Source organism: Rattus norvegicus, chromosome 14 (assembly GCF_036323735.1).
Source record: "Rattus norvegicus strain BN/NHsdMcwi chromosome 14, GRCr8, whole genome shotgun sequence".
Lineage (NCBI taxonomy): Eukaryota > Metazoa > Chordata > Mammalia > Rodentia > Muridae > Rattus > Rattus norvegicus.
The window spans coordinates 75,620,660-75,626,907 of record NC_086032.1 but is presented as its reverse complement, the minus strand read 5'-3'; positions in this window follow the sequence as shown (position 1 = coordinate 75,626,907).

Here is a 6,248-nt window from a genome sequence, read left to right as displayed (position 1 = left end):
GAAGGTTCTGCAGTACACCAAAACTGCAGCTCTGGCTAGAGACTGAGTGTTCAAACACATGGGCCTTTGACTGACAATTGTTATTAAAATAATAACAGTGGTTATGCCCTACTGAAGACCATTCTGATGAGTTAATCTTCTTTCTCATTCCTATGACCCGGGTTTCTCCCTACTTGTAGTTCTTCCTTCCTCTAACTCACTGTTCCCTTCTATTCCACTATTTATCTTATAAATGCAAGAAGAGAGAACGAATGATTTTGGGTAGGAAGATATTTTTTCTTTTGGGTAAAGGCTAGGTGAGACACTACAGCACTGCTTTAGTTGCAGTGTTCAAAATTTAGTGATCTGCCCACATGGCCAGGGATCAGTTATGTTGAGCAGGTTCACTGACCAGATGGTGAACAAATACCTGTGATGAACAGCCCAGGCAGCCCATGTACAATTCTCTTCCCTCCATTTTCCCCTTTGGTTCTACAGTAGGGATGCTTTATAATGGGAACAAAAGAATTGCAGAATGGCCTTGGAATGTTTATATTTTATTATTATAGTTAGGATAAAGATATTACTATATTTGACATGGAATGAAAGTTGAATGTTTCCACACATTAACTATTATTGTTCCCTTAATAAATGAATGACATTTATATATTTTCCCCTTCCATGAAGGTAGAAAACTCTTGGTAAGCGAGGGCTTCAGTAGTTTTTCAGACCCTCCCCCCCCCCAACTTGATGAGAGGTGAAAGAGATATTAAACCCAAGAAGTTTTTACTCCAGATCAGACTTACAACCACAACAGGCCATTGAGTCTGGAAGAGTGTTTGGAATGTGGTACATGAAACTACAGTCATGAGATTTTGGAGCATGCGAACAATAAGCTGGTATTCATGTGATCACAATGTTAGCCAACAGACACAAGACATCTCTACTTTCCATATACTATGCTCTAAGTGTTGGAACAACCGCTATGGCAATGGTGATGAAATTGACTTTATCTCTGACTCTATGAAGACGATCCAATATTCTTCCTCCATACACTTTTAAGTTTTCCAGCTAAGAAATGTTCACTGCTGGGATTCAAGTATGTTCAGGAAAAGACTCTGGGATGTTGGTTTGTGGTATCTGGTTAAGGCTTTTAGTAAATCTTAACCGAGCTTTTGAGGTCTGGGTCATCCTTCATGAAGACTTAGTCTTCAGGTACTTACTTAGACATCTTTCCAAGCTGCTGGCTGCTGCAAACTTCTGGATCATGTGGTGAAGCATTGCTCACTTAATAAAAGCATCAGTAACGTCAGAGCTCCTCTCTGAGCTCCCCATTGCACTAGCCATTCTACCACCTCCAGTTCTTTCTGCTGCTTGCCCGAGGGGATCATGGTACCTCACTCAGTTCAAGAGCATACACTGACACTTCCAACTCACTATGCTGCTGTTTTTTTTTCCTAAAATGTCATTCTAATCTTTGTACATACCTTGTCTTACCTGATCCCCATCCAGTTGCTAACTCCTATACAATTTAAGTCCTCAGACCCCATAAAATTTTGACCAACAATCTTCTAGAAATTTCTCTGCAGCATGATTTGACCACATAGTCTCTGCCTGTTCTGCCAGCTGTCTTTAGAATTCTTGGAGAGCAAGAAACTGCACCTTATTAATTTTGCTGTTGTATCATTGTGATTCATGAATATTCATATTGATAAAAAGAAAAGTTAAGACAAAATTTTAATTTATTCTGTTGGTCTTTGTTAAATGAATGGATACACATACATGTATGAGTATTTTCCTGGGTATTTTGTTCTTGTCCTTTTATGGTAATATGTTTATTTCTACCCAGTTGTAGCAAAAGTCCAGTTTTGGGGGTAATATGGCTGTCCACTGTCATTTAAAATTTGGACCACTTTCTGTTTTTTTTTTAAATAAATATTTCTATTAATTATTGAGATTTTTGTAGAATGTAGTTTGATCATAATCAACCTGCTATTCTCCTCCCTCTAAACTTTTCCTAGGTACATTCCCATCGCCTTATCCCTCAATGGCATATCCTTTTATTTTGTTTTTGTTTGTTTGTTTGTTTTGTTAATACTCCATTGACTGTACTGACTGGTTTGATCTTATGAAGGTCTTGTGTATTCCACCAGAGTCTCTGAGTACAGTGATACCACTACTTCAGATACTGTTTTGCTTCTGTCCTCTGCTTCCTGCCATCTTTTAATTTTGTCTTCCATTCTGGTCCCTGAGTCTTGTAGAGGTGATGTTATTATAAAAGTTCCATTTGTGACTGATCATATGGAAGTCATTTTTCTCTGCACTTTGACCGGTTATGAGCTTCTGTGTCAAACACTATCTACTGCACAATGAAACTTCTCCCTTGAGGTCTGAAAACTGAATAATGTATAGGTAGGAAGATATGAATTTAAAGGACATTTGATACTATGTCCATTCAGCAAAATAATAGTTAGAGGTTCACACCTGGGGCCTGTGAGCTTGCAACCATGGGTCTTTGACTAGTTTTGCCGTTCCAGGCATGTTTCTTCCTGTGGTGCAGGCCATAAGTCCAGTGAGAATGCAGTTGGTTATACTCACAGCATTCAAGCCTCTATTTTACACCCATATGCACATCTTGCCATGCCAGTTCAGGTCACAGCCAGATCAGATTATTGGTGATGCTACCCCCCATCCACCCTTACCCCCAGCCCTGCCACCCCCCCACAACCTCCCAACCCTCTACCTTCTGCACCTCCCTACCCCTCCCACCCCCGTTCTCACACCAGATTGTTTACCTTCTAGTACCATGAGAGCTAGCTAGTGTAGCTAGTGGGCAGGAAGGTTCCTGGTCAATACTGACCTGATTTCTCCATGTCCTGTGAACCATGTGTTTGGTGCCTTTAGACATGGGGTCATCGGGTTCTAATTGCCAACTAAGAGCAACAGCCATAGTCTACATTGTTTTGGGGATGTCTGTGACAACGTTCCCTGATCGTACCCTCAAGGGGCAGGAGGTATCTCACCTGAAACTGCATTTTTCTTCCTCCCTCCCTCCCTCCTTCCCTCCCTCCCTCCCTCCCTCCCTCCCTCCCTCCCTCCTTCCTTCCTTTTCTTCCTTTTCTTTTCTTTCTTTATTTGTAGCCTATGACTTCTGGGATAAGCATAGATCTCTTTGTAGGACATCCAATTAAACTCTGCACATGAATATGAATATGTAGCTTGCATATAGTAGATTTCCATGTGGATTTTTTAAAACATCTTTAGAATTACTTATCCTTTCCCTATGTCCTCTGCTCTGACCTCCCATTGATGTGTTTTTCTTAGCAAACCTGTTGCAGAGAGAACTTTATAGACCTTTTATTTCTGTCCCTTTCAGTGAAAAATTGCAAAAAACCTATTTCAATTCAGCACATACCAATACTCTCTGGATCTAATTTTAATTGTCCCCGAATTTTATACCGTAAACCCCAAACTTTTTTTTTCTGATGTGACTGTTCTTTTAGTATTCCAGATTCCGGTGCTTCAGTTATAGCTTGAAATTAAATTTATTCATGACTTCGTTGTGTAAGTGGCTGTGTTGAGACGGTGCCTAGGTGAGAAAAGCCAAGTCAATTTCTTATGAATGGGAACTTGAGCTGACTTCATACTCCCTGGCTTACTGTTTCTAAGGGCAAAATTCCATTCTCCCAGCTGAAGCCCCTGTTTCCCTGTTTCTGCAGGCAATGCATATTTCAGGGAGCCTGTCAAATACCAAGAAGGAGCAATGAGAACTCTCTCTGAGTAGGAAAAAAGAAACCCAAGGAAGCCTTTCACATCCCAAATTCAAATACAAATGCGACGCATGGGAAATCTCAGCCACCTTAGGACCCAGAGCCAACTCTGTCACCGATGAAATGTAGTAGACCTTGCAGGAAGCTCAAATCCTTTATAAGTAAGTTCTTGGTGCAGAATCACAGGTGTTCTGATTTCAAATCTTACCATTCTGAAGTTTGCATGTTGCAAGTGCACTTATACAAAGATTTAAATTGTAAAATATGTGGGGATGCTATCTAGCGGGATGTGGGGAACAGCCATGAGAGCACACGCCTAGTATTTATATTTGGCTCCTGACTCTGCGACTCATAAGCTGTGGGCCTAGAGCCAGAGAAATTCAATTGTGTTTAAAGCCAGAGGAAAAGCTGAGAATCTCATCGCTATCTCTTGGGTTGCACTTCGATTGGAAGAAGAGTGCTCTCTTTGTAAGCCTTTCTATCCATACCCAAGATGACATACCTGGACCCTCAACCTAGAACTGTCAGCCTTGATTGATCCTGGGCTGGGAAGCAGGGATGTTTCTGTTTCTGGCTGTTTGCACAGCATCTGTGTGGCAGCCAGGACAGCTGGGCCCTTAATAAATGCTTTGGTTGATGTTTCCCTTTCCATGCCAACAGCTCAAATGGGCAATGTACAAGCACGGGGGCTTCCATATCACTTGGCGGCTGTTGGGAAAATCCACCTCCTCTCATTTCAGGACTCAGGACATTTTTATAGCAATTGCTGGCAGGGTGGCAATATTGGAAATAATGAAGTATGCAGCATCCCATTTCTCAAAAAGCCACTTTGCTGTCACACCCTGTAATCCCTGCAATGCGTGGGCCAGGGAAATCAGCTGTGACTTTATGTTGCTGTGAAACTGGGAGCTGGGAGGAGCTGCCGCCTGTTCTTTTTTTTTATGTATTTTTGTTGATATATTTTTTCTTTTTTTTTTATTAACTTGAGTGTTTCTTATTTACATTTCGAGTGTTATTCCCTTTCCCGGTTTCCAGGCAAACATCCCCCTCCCCCATCCCCTTCTTTATGGGTGTTCCCTCCCCATCCTCCCCCCATTGCCGCCCTCCCCCCAACAATCACATTCACTGGGGGTTCAGTCTTAGCAGGACCAAGGGCTTCCCCTTCCACTGGTGATCTTACTAGAATATTCATTGCTACCTATGAGGTCAGAGTCCAGGGTCAGTCCATGTATAGTCTTTAGGTACTGGCTTAGTCCCTGGAAACTCTGGTTGATTGGCATTGTTGTTCATAAGGGGTATCAAGCTCCTTCAAGCTCTTCGAGTTCTTTCTCTGATTCCTTCAACAGGGGTCCCGTTCTCAGTTCAGTGGTTTGCTGCTGGCATTCGCCCCTGTATTTGCTGTATTCTGGCTGTGTCTCTCAGGAGCGATATACATCCGGCTCCTGTCGGCCTGCACTTCTTTGCTGCATTCATCTTGTCTAATTGGATGGCTGTATATGTATGGGCCACATGTGGGGCAGGCTCTGAATGGTGTTCCTTCTGTGTCTGTTTTAATCTTTGCCTCTCTATTCCCTGCCAAGGATATTCTTGTTCCCCTTTTAAAGAAGGAGTGAAGCATTCACATTTTGATCATCTGTCTTGAGTTTCATTTGTTCTAGGCATCTAGGGTAATTCAAGCATTTGGGCTAATAGCCACTTATCAGTGAGTGCATACCATGTATGTCTTTCTGTGTTTGGGTTAGCTCACTCAGGATGATATTTTCCAGTTCCAACCATTTGCCTATGAATTTCATAAAGTCGTTGTTTTTGATAGCTGAGTAATATTCCATTGTGTAGATGTACCACATTTTCTGTATCCATTCCTCTGTTGAAGGGCATCTGGGTTCTTTCCAGCTTCTGGCTATTATAAATAAGGCTACAATGAACATAGTGGAGCACGTGTCTTTTTTATATGTTGGGGCATCTTTTGGGTATATGCCCAAGAGAGGTATAGCTGGATCCTCAGGCAGTTCAATGTCCAATTTTCTGAGGATCCTCCAGACTGATTTCCAGAATGGTTGTACCAGTTTGCAATCCCACCAAAAATGGAGGAGTGTTCCTCTTTCTCCACATCCTCGCCAGCATCTGTTGTCCCCTGAGATTTTGATCTTAGCCATTCTCACTGGTGTGAGGTGAAATCTCAGGGTTGTTTTGATTTGCATTTCCCTTATGACTAAAGATGTTGAACATTTCTTTAGGTGTTTCTCAGCCATTCGGCATTCCTCAGCTGTGAATTCTTTGTTTAGCTCTGAGCCCCATTTTTTAATAGGGTTATTTGTTTCCCTGCGGTCTAACTTCTTGAGTTCTTTGTATATTTTGGATATAAGGCCTCTATCTGTTGTAGGATTGGTAAAGATCTTTTCCAAATCTGTTGGTTGCCGTTTTGTCCTAACCACAGTGTCCTTTGCCTTACAGAAGCTTTGCAGTTTTATGAGATCCCATTTGTCGATTCTTGATCTT